Below are 19,744 nucleotides of genomic sequence, written 5' to 3' on the forward strand. Positions count from 1 at the left end.
AATGATCAAATGATTGATGAACCCAAGTGATTTGAAAGAAATGTTAAACAACTCAAAGTGAGGTTGTATAAGGTTAGGGGAGCTGTCTGGTGTGTAAAACACCTGGTTGTAGCACTGTGGCTGTTGTGCTTGAAGAGCTATTGACTCGTGAAGAGCACGATGTACTATCCCCATGTACCGCCTGTCTAATGGTGCCATATTGAAAAACTCATAAATAAATAAAGAAAGGGGCCACAACCACAGCAAGGTTGTATAAGGTTCTGGGGGCTGTCTGGTGTGTAAAACACGTGGTTTCAGCAGTGTGGCTGTTGTATTTGAAATGCTATTGAGCCATGAAGTCGACCCGCCTATGGCACTATATTACCTGTAGTGTTATCTTCAGAAAATCATTACAAAATAAAGAAAGGGACCACAGCCACAGCAAGGTTGTACGAGTTCCGGGGGCCTGTCTGGTGTGTAAAACATTGGGTACAGCAGTGTGGGTGCTGTATTTGAAATGCTATTGAGCCATGAAGATGACCCACCTATCCCAGTGTATTACCTGTAGTGTTATCTTCAGAAAATCCTAAAAAATATAAAGAAAGGTTCCACAACCCAAAACAAAGCTGGGAAAAGTCAGAGGACCTGCTTAGTGTGCAAAACACTTGCAGCATTGTGGGTGCTGTGGTTTAAATGCTATTGATTTGTGAACAGAATACCCCTATCCCAGTGCATTGTGCCACATTAAATAAAAGCAAGAGAAAAAGAGATTCAGAACGCAAAGCTGTGCCAGTGTTCTGTGTAAAAAATCGGTTTGAACATCATGGGAACTGTTTTTAATAAGCTGCTGAGTAAAGAATATTTTAATCTTCCTGCTGTCAGTAGTATTTTCAATATAGTTGACCCTTACCTGAATGAAAACAGGGCGTAAAGGAAGGGTTTCAGAAATCAAACAAAGCTTTATTCCCGTGCTTACAGTCTGGGTAATGGGAGACTGCGCTGTTCTGCTTCCTATGGTCATATACGGGTTTTTCGCATGAAGCCGTATTGAACATTATTTCTCGCGTTGTGAACGTGTGCACACAGCGGTCCCCCGGGTTCCAGTTCGTGCGTAATTACGCATCGATGAAAAACCGGAGGTTTAAAAAAAGATAATAAGCTCACTGATAGTTTGATGTAAAGGCTGTGGAAATATCCAGAAGTCGTGGTCTTTAAAATGCTTTTGGTTTGAAGGCGTTCTGTGCTTCCATTGCGGAGATATGGACAAAAGAATATTCGTGCTTGGTCAAAAAAATTCATAAAACCGAAAAAGTAAAGGCTGAGAAATCATCCACAATGTATTTTATACACAAAGCAAGTGTTTTTGTAACTCTAAGAGATTTCGTGAAAGCGCTACGGGCGTGCCAAAATCGTTTTTGAACTTCAAGCTAACTTTACCCCGGTCTGAAAAAGTCTTGTGAAAGTGGATTTTGCACCTACGCCAGTGCTGTAGTGGTATCATACAGACACCCATACAAATCCATCAAACGTTGGAAGCTCTGGAAGGCAACGTAAAATATTGCTCTGTCCGTTGGTGGATTAGGTATGCATGCTACATTTCAACGTAAAATGCAATGTAAAAAGATCAAATTTGATTCAAAATCGATTAATGTAAAAACCGATAAAGCTCATGTTTTTTTATCTAGTTTTATCTATATCTATATCTAGTTTTTCAAAGGTCTTAAAAAAATGTTTATCGCGATTGTGAAAGTTCGAGAAGGTGTACCAGCGCGTGCCTTTATATTGCCAGCTTCAGTCTCGCCTGTAGCTGCGAGAAGGTTAAAAGCGCACAAGTGATCTGTCTTTCGTCCAAATAATTGCTTGAGCAGCAGGACGTAGAGCACCATCCAGCAGCTGTAGACGATGTTCGAGGAAGAGCTAATTCTGTTTTCAGCACAGGGAGCAAGAATGAGCTCAGTCCGGCTCCCAGCAGAATCCATTCTGGTTTGGTTGCTGTCAGACTGTGCATCTGAGGCTTTTTGGATCGCAACGTGAAAAAAAAGAACAAAAAACAATTGCTCACATCGTGTTACTTCTACCAGAGGATAGGAAGATATCACTTAAAAAAATCAGCAATTAATATTTGGATCCGTGGCCTCATACTAATTATTTAACTATCAGATTGTGTTTCTGCAACATTTCGTGCACAGTATGCCGTATTCAACAATAAAACAACAGTCACAACGAGGCCTTTACACCCAGTCTGGGGTATTTTCCCCTTTTATATTTTTGCCACTTTATATCGAACCTGTTATACTCCCAGAAGTGCGCAGTAGCTTCTACTTAATAAAATATACAATTCACCGCTGGTATAAACAGATGTGTGCCATGTCTGCTTTTGTAAGCATTTGTTTCAAAAATAAGTTCACAATATGTTAAAAACACAAAAAGCACAAACTTAATAATACAACGATACAAAATCAAAACCAAATCATAAAGCCAATTAAGTACCTATCCTTTGAAAACAGAGAACACCTTTATATCTACAATAAAAAAGTGACATTTGTATCTACTTTTGAATTACTGTACAAAGCAGACAGAGTATTCCCTGAATTCAAAGATCAGATCTTGGCCAAAACAAGACAATCAGACGTGAGCTGAATTCAGAACAAGAGCCTCTGCTTCGTCGTTTATTGAGCTTGTGATCAAAGTCTGAGTGGAAAAAGATCGGCTATTTTAACTGTTTGAATGAAATACACAAAGGGTACCTTCCTTCGACCCAGTGTCAAACCAGCAACCTAAGGATTCCCTCTTGTTTCCACTACAGTCCTCCGCTCTACCAACTGAGCTACCAACAGATGTCAGGAGATGCTCTCTGGCACATACTGTCCGATGTAGTGAAATGTTCCGGATGATTTAAATCCCAGATCGACATCGTTTCCAACTCGTTTCCTTAGTCTTGTTTACCTTGAATTTAAGCCACATACCAGGATTCTACTGTATAAACTTCCGGAGATATTACAAAATGTTTGATGGAGCATCAATCTTTCCAGGCGGAAATTGACTCCTTTTCTTTCTCGAGGGATCATATTAAACATTTCATTTGGATCGAGAAGAGGATCACCATGAGACACAAAACAAACAGTTTCATTCTGTCTTTATTAGAATCTGTATTACAGCTAATGAATGTAAAGCCTTTAGTATGCGAGAGTGAGAGTTCAGTTATGCCAGGGAGTGTGAGAAAAGAGAACTGAAATTTAGTAAATTAATATTTAAATAGAGCGTAAATCTTCAAAGTGTCACTGCAAAATTATTACAGGGGTCTACCAGCTGCCGGACGTACTTGTTTTGGGACTATTTCCAATAAGTACCGCATTAGTAGTTGTGTGTCCTTACTGGTATCTTTTAAACATTCGGTTATATACAAACGGGACAGAGACACAGTGATAATCTGATTTTAACATGTCCTGCATTTTAACTTACTGAACAGATAAATTGAAATGTTCTGATTCAGAGCCCCTGCAGTTCGTGCTAATTAGAACCACAACAATACTCCTGAGTCCTGAGCACCACACTGAGCAAAGGTTCAGCTGAACTCTGACTTTGTTCAGCACGACTTGTTGTTGCAGTTGAGCTCAGAGCTGGAGATGATCTCCATATTCTACCACACTAACTAGTCCTAAACGTAGTACACAGTACACACTTTTTAAAAACAATTTAAAATATTACACAAAGGCTGTAAAGCACACTCTAAATCGATCCGAATATTTGATTTCCGCGATCCGTTTAGGCAACATTAGGCAACGTGGCGCTTCTCCAGCAAAGCATTTCTCAGTTTTGTGAACTACTGGTGCTTTTAACACACCAACTTACGCAACTCGTCAGGATGGCCGAGTGGTCTAAGGCGCCAGACTCAAGGACTCCTGTCTTTCCATTGCTTGGGTGTTCTGGTCTCTGAATAGAGGCGTGGGTTCAAATCCCACTCCTGACAGCTTTTCCCTCTCTTGCATTTTTCCTGTCTTCTTGTGCTCGCTGACAACGACAGAAAGAAGAAAACGGAGAAACAGGCTTGCGGGCACATGATGGGCAGGGAAATGCTTCGTGAACACTTCAATGTGATTAGCAGAAAGTCAAATAGGCTTCGATTTCTCCCTTAAGAACTGTTTGGGGTGCCTGTAATCGAATAAAGATTTACGGTCAAGGTATGCATTCAAAGGTGAAAGACCGAAATATAAATCCAGAAGAAGATGTATTAAAACATATTGTTTTCCTTGCGGTTTCCCCTGTATTTCATTAAATGTGGCATTGTGAAATCAGCCTGTAGCCCTACGGAATGTAGCCACTCTCCCGGTGACAGCGGCAGGAGCCGAGAGGATTAAATCAGAGCTCGAACAGAGAGTTAAAAAAATATGGGCAACTAGAACATAGATCATAGAACATTTTTATTAAACTTTCCTATCTGCTCGGCCTTACTGAAGTATTTTAGCTGCATTTTAGCTTCTATTTATATACTTTACAGTAGATAGTGTTTAGTAAGAGAAGAGAGATACAAGCGCTAAACCCCCACAATAACCAAACCTTAACTAAAGCAGGAAGATCTGTTGCTTTAGCAAATTTCATGCAGTTTATTTCTGACACAAGACATAACAAGCTTGTGTATTTATGACAAAAAAGCAGGGCAGCAATTTATATCGGCCTTGAAATTGATATTGTTAAAAAGTGAGTTAAATGCAGATATAGTAAATATATGTTCTCATATAATGGTGTGTTTTTTTGTCTAAAAATCCTTCATGAATGGTTTAACAGACACCTTGCATAATTAAAAAATATATATATTTACGAATATTAACCTTTTATACAGTAAAGTTTTGTTGTGAACATGAGCCCTGTTTATCGATGTCACCAACACAGTTCTGGATTTTATTCTGCCTTCCTACGCACATATGAATTTTCTTTCACACAACAGCTCGCATGTATGGTAGCGTATTAGCGCCAGGGATAAAAAGAATGATGTTGGCTTTTAAATGATAAACCATTTGCGTTTATACAAAATCACAATGCGTTGTCGCAGACATTGGGACATACTCTGTTTAAACATCTGTCGTTTTCTCTTATATTGGCTCCTGTGCTTCGGTCCATTTGAGAGAGAAGACACTGAAAAAGTCTTGTGAAAGTGGATTTTGCACCTACGCCAGTGCTGTAGTGGTATCATACAGACACCCATACAAATCCATCAAACGTTGGAAGCTCTGGAAGGCAACGTAAAATATTGCTCTGTCCGTTGGTGGATTAGGTATGCATGCTACATTTCAACGTAAAATGCAATGTAAAAAGATCAAATTTGATTCAAAATCGATTAATGTAAAAACCGATAAAGCTCATGTTTTTTTATCTAGTTTTATCTATATCTATATCTAGTTTTTCAAAGGTCTTAAAAAAATGTTTATCGCGATTGTGAAAGTTCGAGAAGGTGTACCAGCGCGTGCCTTTATATCGCCAGCTTCAGTCTCGCCTGTAGCTGCGAGAAGGTTAAAAGCGCACAAGTGATCTGTCTTTCGTCCAAATAATTGCTTGAGCAGCAGGACGTAGAGCACCATCCAGCAGCTGTAGACGATGTTCGAGGAAGAGCTAATTCTGTTTTCAGCACAGGGAGCAAGAATGAGCTCAGTCCGGCTCCCAGCAGAATCCATTCTGGTTTGGTTGCTGTCAGACTGTGCATCTGAGGCTTTTTGGATCGCAACGTGAAAAAAAAGAACAAAAAACAATTGCTCACATCGTGTTACTTCTACCAGAGGATAGGAAGATATCACTTAAAAAAATCAGCAATTAATATTTGGATCCGTGGCCTCATACTAATTATTTAACTATCAGATTGTGTTTCTGCAACATTTCGTGCACAGTATGCCGTATTCAACAATAAAACAACAGTCACAACGAGGCCTTTACACCCAGTCTGGGGTATTTTCCCCTTTTATATTTTTGCCACTTTATATCGAACCTGTTATACTCCCAGAAGTGCGCAGTAGCTTCTACTTAATAAAATATACAATTCACCGCTGGTATAAACAGATGTGTGCCATGTCTGCTTTTGTAAGCATTTGTTTCAAAAATAAGTTCACAATATGTTAAAAACACAAAAAGCACAAACTTAATAATACAACGATACAAAATCAAAACCAAATCATAAAGCCAATTAAGTACCTATCCTTTGAAAACAGAGAACACCTTTATATCTACAATAAAAAAGTGACATTTGTATCTACTTTTGAATTACTGTACAAAGCAGACAGAGTATTCCCTGAATTCAAAGATCAGATCTTGGCCAAAACAAGACAATCAGACGTGAGCTGAATTCAGAACAAGAGCCTCTGCTTCGTCGTTTATTGAGCTTGTGATCAAAGTCTGAGTGGAAAAAGATCGGCTATTTTAACTGTTTGAATGAAATACACAAAGGGTACCTTCCTTCGACCCAGTGTCAAACCAGCAACCTAAGGATTCCCTCTTGTTTCCACTACAGTCCTCCGCTCTACCAACTGAGCTACCAACAGATGTCAGGAGATGCTCTCTGGCACATACTGTCCGATGTAGTGAAATGTTCCGGATGATTTAAATCCCAGATCGACATCGTTTCCAACTCGTTTCCTTAGTCTTGTTTACCTTGAATTTAAGCCACATACCAGGATTCTACTGTATAAACTTCCGGAGATATTACAAAATGTTTGATGGAGCATCAATCTTTCCAGGCGGAAATTGACTCCTTTTCTTTCTCGAGGGATCATATTAAACATTTCATTTGGATCGAGAAGAGGATCACCATGAGACACAAAACAAACAGTTTCATTCTGTCTTTATTAGAATCTGTATTACAGCTAATGAATGTAAAGCCTTTAGTATGCGAGAGTGAGAGTTCAGTTATGCCAGGGAGTGTGAGAAAAGAGAACTGAAATTTAGTAAATTAATATTTAAATAGAGCGTAAATCTTCAAAGTGTCACTGCAAAATTATTACAGGGGTCTACCAGCTGCCGGACGTACTTGTTTTGGGACTATTTCCAATAAGTACCGCATTAGTAGTTGTGTGTCCTTACTGGTATCTTTTAAACATTCGGTTATATACAAACGGGACAGAGACACAGTGATAATCTGATTTTAACATGTCCTGCATTTTAACTTACTGAACAGATAAATTGAAATGTTCTGATTCAGAGCCCCTGCAGTTCGTGCTAATTAGAACCACAACAATACTCCTGAGTCCTGAGCACCACACTGAGCAAAGGTTCAGCTGAACTCTGACTTTGTTCAGCACGACTTGTTGTTGCAGTTGAGCTCAGAGCTGGAGATGATCTCCATATTCTACCACACTAACTAGTCCTAAACGTAGTACACAGTACACACTTTTTAAAAACAATTTAAAATATTACACAAAGGCTGTAAAGCACACTCTAAATCGATCCGAATATTTGATTTCCGCGATCCGTTTAGGCAACATTAGGCAACGTGGCGCTTCTCCAGCAAAGCATTTCTCAGTTTTGTGAACTACTGGTGCTTTTAACACACCAACTTACGCAACTCGTCAGGATGGCCGAGTGGTCTAAGGCGCCAGACTCAAGGACTCCTGTCTTTCCATTGCTTGGGTGTTCTGGTCTCTGAATAGAGGCGTGGGTTCAAATCCCACTCCTGACAGCTTTTCCCTCTCTTGCATTTTTCCTGTCTTCTTGTGCTCGCTGACAACGACAGAAAGAAGAAAACGGAGAAACAGGCTTGCGGGCACATGATGGGCAGGGAAATGCTTCGTGAACACTTCAATGTGATTAGCAGAAAGTCAAATAGGCTTCGATTTCTCCCTTAAGAACTGTTTGGGGTGCCTGTAATCGAATAAAGATTTACGGTCAAGGTATGCATTCAAAGGTGAAAGACCGAAATATAAATCCAGAAGAAGATGTATTAAAACATATTGTTTTCCTTGCGGTTTCCCCTGTATTTCATTAAATGTGGCATTGTGAAATCAGCCTGTAGCCCTACGGAATGCAGCCACTCTCCCGGTGACAGCGGCAGGAGCCGAGAGGATTAAATCAGAGCTCGAACAGAGAGTTAAAAAAATATGGGCAACTAGAACATAGATCATAGAACATTTTTATTAAACTTTCCTATCTGCTCGGCCTTACTGAAGTATTTTAGCTGCATTTTAGCTTCTATTTATATACTTTACAGTAGATAGTGTTTAGTAAGAGAAGAGAGATACAAGCGCTAAACCCCCACAATAACCAAACCTTAACTAAAGCAGGAAGATCTGTTGCTTTAGCAAATTTCATGCAGTTTATTTCTGACACAAGACATAACAAGCTTGTGTATTTATGACAAAAAAGCAGGGCAGCAATTTATATCGGCCTTGAAATTGATATTGTTAAAAAGTGAGTTAAATGCAGATATAGTAAATATATGTTCTCATATAATGGTGTGTTTTTTTGTCTAAAAATCCTTCATGAATGGTTTAACAGACACCTTGCATAATTAAAAAATATATATATTTACGAATATTAACCTTTTATACAGTAAAGTTTTGTTGTGAACATGAGCCCTGTTTATCGATGTCACCAACACAGTTCTGGATTTTATTCTGCCTTCCTACGCACATATGAATTTTCTTTCACACAACAGCTCGCATGTATGGTAGCGTATTAGCGCCAGGGATAAAAAGAATGATGTTGGCTTTTAAATGATAAACCATTTGCGTTTATACAAAATCACAATGCGTTGTCGCAGACATTGGGACATACTCTGTTTAAACATCTGTCGTTTTCTCTTATATTGGCTCCTGTGCTTCGGTCCATTTGAGAGAGAAGACACTGAAAAAGTCTTGTGAAAGTGGATTTTGCACCTACGCCAGTGCTGTAGTGGTATCATACAGACACCCATACAAATCCATCAAACGTTGGAAGCTCTGGAAGGCAACGTAAAATATTGCTCTGTCCGTTGGTGGATTAGGTATGCATGCTACATTTCAACGTAAAATGCAATGTAAAAAGATCAAATTTGATTCAAAATCGATTAATGTAAAAACCGATAAAGCTCATGTTTTTTTATCTAGTTTTATCTATATCTATATCTAGTTTTTCAAAGGTCTTAAAAAAATGTTTATCGCGATTGTGAAAGTTCGAGAAGGTGTACCAGCGCGTGCCTTTATATCGCCAGCTTCAGTCTCGCCTGTAGCTGCGAGAAGGTTAAAAGCGCACAAGTGATCTGTCTTTCGTCCAAATAATTGCTTGAGCAGCAGGACGTAGAGCACCATCCAGCAGCTGTAGACGATGTTCGAGGAAGAGCTAATTCTGTTTTCAGCACAGGGAGCAAGAATGAGCTCAGTCCGGCTCCCAGCAGAATCCATTCTGGTTTGGTTGCTGTCAGACTGTGCATCTGAGGCTTTTTGGATCGCAACGTGAAAAAAAAGAACAAAAAACAATTGCTCACATCATGTTACTTCTACCAGAGGATAGGAAGATATCACTTAAAAAAATCAGCAATTAATATTTGGATCCGTGGCCTCATACTAATTATTTAACTATCAGATTGTGTTTCTGCAACATTTCGTGCACAGTATGCCGTATTCAACAATAAAACAACAGTCACAACGAGGCCTTTACACCCAGTCTGGGGTATTTTCCCCTTTTATATTTTTGCCACTTTATATCGAACCTGTTATTCTCCCAGAAGTGCGCAGTAGCTTCTACTTAATAAAATATACAATTCACCGCTGGTATAAACAGATGTGTGCCATGTCTGCTTTTGTAAGCATTTGTTTCAAAAATAAGTTCACAATATGTTAAAAACACAAAAAGCACAAACTTAATAATACAACGATACAAAATCAAAACCAAATCATAAAGCCAATTAAGTACCTATCCTTTGAAAACAGAGAACACCTTTATATCTACAATAAAAAAGTGACATTTGTATCTACTTTTGAATTACTGTACAAAGCAGACAGAGTATTCCCTGAATTCAAAGATCAGATCTTGGCCAAAACAAGACAATCAGACGTGAGCTGAATTCAGAACAAGAGCCTCTGCTTCGTCGTTTATTGAGCTTGTGATCAAAGTCTGAGTGGAAAAAGATCGGCTATTTTAACTGTTTGAATGAAATACACAAAGGGTACCTTCCTTCGACCCAGTGTCAAACCAGCAACCTAAGGATTCCCTCTTGTTTCCACTACAGTCCTCCGCTCTACCAACTGAGCTACCAACAGATGTCAGGAGATGCTCTCTGGCACATACTGTCCGATGTAGTGAAATGTTCCGGATGATTTAAATCCCAGATCGACATCGTTTCCAACTCGTTTCCTTAGTCTTGTTTACCTTGAATTTAAGCCACATACCAGGATTCTACTGTATAAACTTCCGGAGATATTACAAAATGTTTGATGGAGCATCAATCTTTCCAGGCGGAAATTGACTCCTTTTCTTTCTCGAGGGATCATATTAAACATTTCATTTGGATCGAGAAGAGGATCACCATGAGACACAAAACAAACAGTTTCATTCTGTCTTTATTAGAATCTGTATTACAGCTAATGAATGTAAAGCCTTTAGTATGCGAGAGTGAGAGTTCAGTTATGCCAGGGAGTGTGAGAAAAGAGAACTGAAATTTAGTAAATTAATATTTAAATAGAGCGTAAATCTTCAAAGTGTCACTGCAAAATTATTACAGGGGTCTACCAGCTGCCGGACGTACTTGTTTTGGGACTATTTCCAATAAGTACCGCATTAGTAGTTGTGTGTCCTTACTGGTATCTTTTAAACATTCGGTTATATACAAACGGGACAGAGACACAGTGATAATCTGATTTTAACATGTCCTGCATTTTAACTTACTGAACAGATAAATTGAAATGTTCTGATTCAGAGCCCCTGCAGTTCGTGCTAATTAGAACCACAACAATACTCCTGAGTCCTGAGCACCACACTGAGCAAAGGTTCAGCTGAACTCTGACTTTGTTCAGCACGACTTGTTGTTGCAGTTGAGCTCAGAGCTGGAGATGATCTCCATATTCTACCACACTAACTAGTCCTAAACGTAGTACACAGTACACACTTTTTAAAAACAATTTAAAATATTACACAAAGGCTGTAAAGCACACTCTAAATCGATCCGAATATTTGATTTCCGCGATCCGTTTAGGCAACATTAGGCAACGTGGCGCTTCTCCAGCAAAGCATTTCTCAGTTTTGTGAACTACTGGTGCTTTTAACACACCATCTTACGCAACTCGTCAGGATGGCCGAGTGGTCTAAGGCGCCAGACTCAAGGACTCCTGTCTTTCCATTGCTTGGGTGTTCTGGTCTCTGAATAGAGGCGTGGGTTCAAATCCCACTCCTGACAGCTTTTCCCTCTCTTGCATTTTTCCTGTCTTCTTGTGCTCGCTGACAACGACAGAAAGAAGAAAACGGAGAAACAGGCTTGCGGGCACATGATGGGCAGGGAAATGCTTCGTGAACACTTCAATGTGATTAGCAGAAAGTCAAATAGGCTTCGATTTCTCCCTTAAGAACTGTTTGGGGTGCCTGTAATCGAGTAAAGATTTACGGTCAAGGTATGCATTCAAAGGTGAAAGATCGAAATATAAATCCAGAAGAAGATGTATTAAAACATATTGTAACGCTTACGGCCGACAGGCACTGTGTAAGAGCCGGCGTACCAGAGCAGGTGATGTCACCGTCCTTCCCTGTGATAGCAGGACTACAGCTATCGGGCTGTAGAGAGATCTTTCTTTAGCTCACGGGGCTGGGTCGCTGCAGAGAGACGCGGGAGTCCCGGGTTCGAGCCTCAGTCGGGATGGGGCCGACCTAATGCGGCAAGGGCGCCTGCCTGAGCCTCCGTTGCGTTACAATATCTTTTTCCTTGCGGTTTCCCCTGTATTTCATTAAATGTGGCATTGTGAAATCAGCCTGTAGCCCTACGGAATGCAGCCACTCTCCCGGTGACAGCGGCAGGAGCCGAGAGGATTAAATCAGAGCTCGAACCGAGAGTTTACAAAATATGGGCAACTAGAACATAGATCATAGAACATTTTTATTAAACTTTCCTATCTGCTCGGCCTTACTGAAGTATTTTAGCTGCATTTTAGCTTCTATTTATATACTTTACAGTAGTAGTGTTTAGTAAGAGAAGAGAGATACAAGCGCTAAACCCCCACAATAACCAAACCTTAACTAAAGCAGGAAGATCAGTTTCTGCTCGAGACAGCCGTTTTCTGAACTGTAAATCTCTGGCTGGAGACGCTGTGTGTCCGGACTCAGAGGTTGTATAAGAAAAGACTCGGAGAGCTGCAGTCGCGGCTCATTGCTCTGCGCTCCCCGTGCGGAATGCGCGTGTCCTCACTCCTTCATTACCTTCATACACTCCTCTCAAACCACAGCAAACTCCTGAAATATTTCGGTGAACAGATACTGGGTCTTTCTTTCCGAGATATCATAGGCAGAAACAATAAACACGGTGAAAACAGGAAGGTATTCTGATCGTATAGAGAAATGCGCAAAAATACATTTCCTAAAATCCAATAAAATCTAGTTAAATTCTGCTGTATCTGGATAGTTTTGGCACAGTTGTTACAGCAAAGAGACAAATAAACGTTTTTTTTAATTTCATTCGAGCTGTAGTTTTGAAAATGTTTTTTCAATTCTCTAAATAATACAAACACAAACACCCGTTGTAAGCGTCTGACCATTGATATTCTTGAATTACAGTATAAGACCGTACACACGCTGGCAGGCAGTTCAGCGAATATGATGCCCCTGCAGGGGCCGAATATTAGACAGACGTATACATACAGTCATCGTGTGGAGTTTATTCCTCCTCTGCCGCAGTCTTTGCCTCTTGTCACATTTGCGCTTAATTGTCGATTTTTTTTATAGAACACCGAATATCTTGAGGAAGCCTGTCAAGCGAAGACTGGTGGATTACTGAGGTGCAAACACTGGTTCAAAATCAACACCCTCTGCTATTGCCGTTGTTTCTTTGATAGTTTCTTCAAATTCCTCATCTGACCTTCAATATCGAGGGATATTGAGCATAATACCATACAAATTGTAACTTTCTTTTGATTGCCAGTTTTATTAAAATGCCATCCCCTTTTACAGTTATTTTAGATGTTTGGCAAGGCGTAATATCCCCCCTCTCACCCTCAGCTAAAATATTTTAAAAGTACAACAACATTACATTATATTGAACAGCGTTTATGTTAACATTTATATTCAAATTAAGGTAAATATACGAAAATATTAAAATAGAGCTCCGGCGATCTGTTGTTTTTGCTTGTCAAGTTCTCGAACAATTTTGCATTGTTTTTTTAATTACTTTAGCTGAAGATGCAACGGGAGCATAAGTGAATTCTCCCGCCACTCACTGGAACATATAATTCCATTGGTGAATACTAACTGCTTGCAAGTTGCCAATGTCGGTAATTATTGGAAATTCCCGGTAATGTTGACTCTGGTACTCAATTGTTTACTACTGCAAATATCAAAATAGTTCAGGTTTTGCGGAACAATTAAATTTTTGCGGTGAAGATGTTTACTATAGGAAGAAGTGCGTCCCTGGGTGGGATCAAAAAAACCACCTGGGGGTTAATAGCCGAAAACTCTAACCGATTGCACCACAGAAATGCTTACACCTTGCTTTTTTTCATTTACATACTTTTGGTGAACAGAAAATTCGCTCGCATTTCATCTTTCGCAAGCTGTATGATTTTAAAAAAAAGTTGTTCTGCAAACGAAATGAATAAACCAAATCAAGACCTCTTTGAGTGTCCCAAATTACATGTTCTGTAAAACAAGACAGGAAAAAAAGGTACCGCTGGAATTCGGATCCAGGATTTCCTCTTTATGAAACAGGTGTTTCAACCAGCTTTACCACAGCACCGGCAGAATACTATTCTTATACAGGTGGGTACCCACCCTAAAACCTTTGTTCTCTCGCTATTTTACCTTTGCCTACTGCCCTGTCTCTCTCACACCTGAAGAAGGCTCCACGGGCGAAACGTTGTGTTCTCGTTCTTCTTTTTTTCAGCATGGAATAAACCTATTACCTATTCTTATACAGCCTCTTGGACACACCGCTCTGAGACATCTGAGGTCGATGTGCGCTGAGCCTGGTCGCCAAGCAAAATCATGCCCAAGGGGGGTGGCTCTCGTGACGAGGTGGCCGAGTGGTTAAGGCGATGGACCATTGTGCTTTGCACGCGTGGGTTCGAATCCCATCCTCGTCGACTTATGTTTTCGACTTGTGATCCGTTTCTCGGACTTGCTTTCTTTAGCTTCTGTAGTAGAGCAGTAATATTTCTAGCGTTGGCTGAACATGGCTTACAGCAGTAGCTGACAGATATAGTCTCTTAATATTTAGGTTAAATTTATGCTTTGTACTGCTTTCACCTGATATTAATAGTAGTCCTGATGAACGATTTAGGGACATGGCGCATCTTGAAAATGTTCTTGTTAATTTCAGTTTGGAAAAGATGCACTCCCCAGAAGCAGAAACTGGTCGTATCTGCAAAATGCGCAATGCAATAGCAATGTCTTGCTATGAGTCCTTACCTGTTACAGGAGGCGTTGTAGGACTTTTTTAGTTCAGAAAAAGCTATCAATTCATCTTACATTTCTACTCCATCAATATTAGCATTGCTATCTTTACTAAGCTCTAAATACAGCTCTAAATAAATGCAAATTTTAAAATACATTTTAAAATAAATGCTATTCCATATGTTGTAACTTTGTGGTATTTAGAATTTTTATCTGAGGATGCAAGGGAAAGTATTATACAACTGTGAAAGAGGCTTGTATTTTAATACAATTTTCGATCAAAAGAAAACCAAAGTCCCTATGATATTACCGTCAATATATCTTGATATCAACGTTCAGTTGAAAGATTTGAAGAAACTCTCAAACAAGCAACTGCAGTAGCAGAGAGTTTTGATATAAACCGATGCTTGCAGATCAATACTCCATTCATCCTTGAAAGAAGCAAAGACAGGGATATTTTGAGTGTCTCCATGATCCTCTTCTCAATCCAAAAGAAAGGTTTTATATGATCCTGATCCCACTAGAAAAAGGGTCAATTTCAGCCTGCACTGATGTCCCTTCAAACGTTTTATAAGAACTCTGGACGTTTATACAGTGGAAGCCTGGTCCATTTCTTCTTCTGAACGAGACTATGGGAGTGAGTATTTTGACGTCGAACTGGGATTTAAATAGAGGAACACTACACTACATTGGGCTACACGTGTGACAAAGCGTTTGCTTTCCGACCTCTCGATAGCTCAATTGCTGGATCTTAAGACTATAGACAAAAACAGTGGGCATTTCTTATGTCCCTGGTCTGAATCCAGTTTGAAGGATGGTGTTTTCTTGTTCCTTAATCAAAAAGTGAAAATTGCGAATTTGTCTTTCACTTTGACGTTCACCCGAAACCTCAGTATATAAAGAAGTAAAGGCTCCTGTTCTGGATCCTAATCCTAATCCTCACGTCTGATTGTTTTGCTTAGACCTTTAAAATGTACACTGTGGACTGTTTGCTCTTCCTAACACAATTAAAAAGCCGCCGACAAACTTACCGATCGGGAGTTTAGTTCAGTGATAGCGCGCACTTAAGACGCTCCGTTTTCTATCGCTGGCATCTCTGTATTCTTTTTAAACGCGATATTTTTTATTCTTGAATTTCAGGGAGACTCATAAACCCTTTGTCTGTTTTGAAGATACATTATTTTAAACCAGACATAATGAAAGACGTAGTAACTAGACACACATACAAGACACATGAATAGTAGCGGCTCTGAATGCAATACAAACGCCAATGGCGCAATGGATAACGTGTCTGATTACGGATCAGAAGACTTTAGGTTTGTATTCCTTCCTGGTTCGTGAAGAAGCTTTTAAACCTCACTACTCAACACTGACATCGTAGGGTGTGCGGTCCTACACAACCTTACTATCGACTGGATGAGTCTTCTGTTCAATCTCCGATTCTTTCCGCACATTCCTGCTATTTCACCACCGTTATTGTAAGATAGCCACAGACACGAGAAGATATTGTAACGCAACGGTGCTCAGGCGGGCGCCCTTGCCGCATCTGGTCGGCCCCTGCACCCTCTGGGGCTCGAACCCGGGACTTCCGCGTCTCTCTGCAGCGACCTAGCCCCGTGAGCCAAAGAGAGATCTCTCCACAGCCCAGTAGCTGTGGTCCTGCTATCACAGGGAAGGGCGGTGACGTCACCCGCTCTGGTACGCCGGCTCTTACACAGCGCCCTGTCGGCCGTAAGCGTTACACTCTCCCCCGCTTAAATCGCCGTCCCCGGCGAAGGGCTATCCCACCCCGCTTCTGACACCAATGTAACGCAACGGGGCTCAGGCGGGCGCCCTTGCCGCATCTGGTCGGCCCCTGCACCCTCTGGGGCTCGAACCCGGGACTTCCGCGTCTCTCTGCAGCGACCTAGCCCCGTGAGCCAAAGAGAGATCTCTCTTTGGCTCACGGGGCTAGGTCGCTGCAGAGAGACGCGGAAGTCCCGGGTTCGAGCCCCAGAGGGTGCAGGGGCCGACCAGATGCGGCAAGGGCGCCCGCCTGAGCCCCGTTGCGTTACAATATACTATTCCGAACAAATGTCTTAAAAAATCACGTTGAAAAAGGTGACAATACGTTTTTGTTTCTTTAACGTAACCTTACTTTTGCCTGTAAAGTTCACATTATTTTCTGTAGCCGCAAATCCCCAATATTTCTGCTGTCTCCCGAGAAACACAAGCGTGGAGTCAAATCATATTAAATAACACAACACATCTATTAATTTAACACCCAGATGTGACAGAACACATGTAAGACTTACACACAGCTTTTAATATGCTCTAGTGAATTTGCAGGTGTCCTGGGGAGGGAAGAGAACTGATATTAAGGAAATGCATATTTAAAGGGGATGTTAGTCTTAAATGTGTTTTGTCACATCTGGGTGTTAACTGAATAATTTTTTTGCATTATTTATTGTGTTTTGACTCTATACTTGTGTTTCTCAAGAGACAGCAGAAATATTGATGTTTACATTTCTATTCACATTCCCGGTGATATTGACTGAGGTAATGCAGAAGCATGTTCTCTATAACAACAAACGGTGCGAGAAGACAGGAAGAAAGGCACCGCTAGGATTTGAACCCAAGATCTCCTGTTTACTAGACAGGCGCTTTAACCAACTAAGCCACGGCGCCGACAGAATCCTCCTCTTTTACTGCGACTTGGACACACCGCTCTGAGACACCTGCGTTCAGTAAGCGCTGAGTCTGCTGGCTGAGCACGTTGCCTCATTTACATTCAATAGGAGCCCAGACACTAAGAGAAACGTATAGAAATGGGTTTTATCCGGAACTTTGCGTTGTTCTGTTCATGCTGACTACACGCTTTAGATATGTCATTTACTGCAAGCGTTGCTTTTCCAGGTTTTTCTGAAATTCCTCGCATTTGAGCCAGCACTAAAATATTTCATTCCCGTCGCTGAATACATCGTGGAAACGGTATTTGCAACGGAATACTGTCACACATGAAACCTCTTTGTTATTCGGTTCTGAAGTTTGAAAATGAAAATAAAGGTCACCTCATAGGCTTGAAAGAAGTCCAAGCAGCATAAAAACCCGTGAATTCTCACAAATTGCATTGTGCTGCACCTTTCTCCTGCTGCTGTTATAAATCTGCCTTAAACATTTGAATGCATACCTTACTGCTGCTAATCACATTCACGTGTTTACGAAGCTTTTTTCTGTCCGTTATGTTTTTGCTAAGCAATTTCTCCGTTTTCCTCGTACTGTGATTGTCAGCGAGCACAACAAGACTGAAACAGTGTAAAGGCAGGTAAAGAAGACAGGGTAAAACGCCTGTGAAGACACGAAGCTGTGAATTTGCTGTTTTAAACCGCTCGACTATCCTGAAAAAAATGTGTGCTGATTGCACCAGTCGCATCCGATTTTCTGTAACTTTAGGACGATTGATACGACTGGACAAACACAATTTGTGGCGTTTAGCATGACATGGAAAACGGTACCGCAGCATTCGGGCCCGGACCACCAGACTCAGTTTTTACCCCCGCACTATCAAACTATTAAACTCCCAGCCTCTCTCACTCTCTCCTCACCTCTCACCTGTGATCTGAACCTCACAGTGCCTTCTTTCTTACCAAAGACCCAAATACACATTGAAAATCTACCTCTACCATACATGTCAAAAGCTCACTCCTCATCATTTCTATCCCTTTATTTCATTCTTTTGATGCATGTTTTTGCACATAACCTGTTACCTTTTTGTTGTTTTGCACACTACCTGTTGTTGTTTTTGCACATCAGCTGTTGTCTCTGTCTTTCTTTTATTATACAATTGTATTGTTGTTGTGTTTTTTATTTGTACTACTTATGTCCGAGAGCTAGCTAAATAACATTCCGTTATACCATATACCTGCCTATGAGTATAATGACAATAAACTTGAACTTGACCTTTAAACTTGAACTTGAACTTGACATAGTCTTGCAGGCAGTATATTATTTTATCGTTTACTCGTTTAAAAAAACACGGTCTTCTCGTTCCTAAGTCAGATTTTAAGTGCTTTCGAATGTTTCTTCCAAGCTGGACTGACAGCTCACCAGATCTGTTTGTGATCAGACCATGGAGTGGGGGGCTGTACCAAGCCCAAGTTCCTTCCCAATGCTGAGGCGATCATTCGGAAGATGGGTGTGAAGAGAGACAAGCTTTGTCGACTAAGAAGCAAGGCAGGATATGCACGAATACTAATCACTGGTGACAGTTATGTTTTCTTACTATTGAGACTCCCACATTGCGAGTTTTTTTTTAAGACTATGAAACAGGCACGGGTGGGGTTTGAACCCACGATCTTCGGTTTACAAAACCGACGCCTTACCACTTGGCCACCGCACCTTCGAGGAAATACATCGCCTGGAGGCAGCAACAACAATAAAAGGGATACTTAACAAGGAGATACGCTGTAGCAGTGCGACTCCAACAGATGCTCCTGAAGAGGCTGGAGGTTTAAGCCAGCTCCTTAAAGCACTCAGCCACGTTACTCTCAACAGCGGCTCTTCAGCTCTTGTTGTTTGACCTAGTGTTTTTATAACGCGTGGAATTGACCGCAGCTTCGTTTTCTGAGATGCTTTCTCTCACGTGGTGAAATCTCGACCTCTTCGGCATCTCTGGCTGTAGTTCTTCTGTAGAGCAGGCTTTCACACCTCTGCTTTTAGTGCCCTTGAAGTCATTTTATTTTTACAGGAAGACGCATTCCCTAACGATCTCTCCTGTTTTAGAAATGCTTCATAAGGCGTGTTTGATTCAACGGACAAACAGTATACTAATTGTACAATGCAGATTTATGCGGCATTCGTACTGGATTTGAGTGGGATTCTGAAATACATCTTGCAAAGGTATTCAGACTTTCTTGAACCTATAATAAAAAACAGACCTGAAACTCCCTAACTTCCAATCTCTGATGTTGATGTCCTTAAACTCGGACGTGATGTTCTGCAGACGTGTGCATAATGTCCTGTTTTCTTACAGTGTAGACATTTTGCTGTTCACGCTCCGCATTCATCTGCTTTGTGCATTGTTAGTCCGCACCTGTAACAAGTAATGTCAGCCGTCCTCTGTTCTTCTATATCTCTAGCATGACTGCGTCCGGCTGCTCGGCTTTTGTTTGTAAAGTTTGAGCGAGCGCCCCGTTCAGTGTCACTTTGTCACTGTGGTCAGAAAGCATTCTTGATTCTGCTT

General features: G+C 40.8%; 4 non-coding genes across 4 annotated transcripts; 3 read left to right on the forward strand and 1 right to left on the reverse strand.

Annotated features, from left to right (window-relative positions):
- Nucleotides 1–3,838: 3,838 nt before the first annotated feature.
- On the forward strand, nt 3,839–3,949 carry trnal-caa (transfer RNA leucine (anticodon CAA)). Its single transcript has 2 exons — nt 3,839–3,876; nt 3,904–3,949. It is a non-coding gene; the product is annotated as a tRNA-Leu (tRNA).
- Nucleotides 3,950–7,528: 3,579 nt separating this feature from the next.
- On the forward strand, nt 7,529–7,639 carry trnal-caa (transfer RNA leucine (anticodon CAA)). The gene is made up of 2 exons: nt 7,529–7,566; nt 7,594–7,639. It is a non-coding gene; the product is annotated as a tRNA-Leu (tRNA).
- A 3,579-nt stretch (nt 7,640–11,218) lies between these two features.
- Nucleotides 11,219–11,329, forward strand: trnal-caa (transfer RNA leucine (anticodon CAA)). Its single transcript has 2 exons — nt 11,219–11,256; nt 11,284–11,329. It is a non-coding gene; the product is annotated as a tRNA-Leu (tRNA).
- Nucleotides 11,330–18,829: 7,500 nt separating this feature from the next.
- On the reverse strand, nt 18,830–18,901 carry trnat-ugu (transfer RNA threonine (anticodon UGU)). The gene has a single exon. It is a non-coding gene; the product is annotated as a tRNA-Thr (tRNA).
- Between the last annotated feature and the right edge of the window lie 843 nt (nt 18,902–19,744).

This window comes from Lepisosteus platostomus (genome assembly GCF_059453375.1).
Source record: "Lepisosteus platostomus isolate fLepPlt1 chromosome 5 unlocalized genomic scaffold, fLepPlt1.hap1 SUPER_5_unloc_4, whole genome shotgun sequence".
NCBI lineage: Eukaryota > Metazoa > Chordata > Actinopteri > Semionotiformes > Lepisosteidae > Lepisosteus > Lepisosteus platostomus.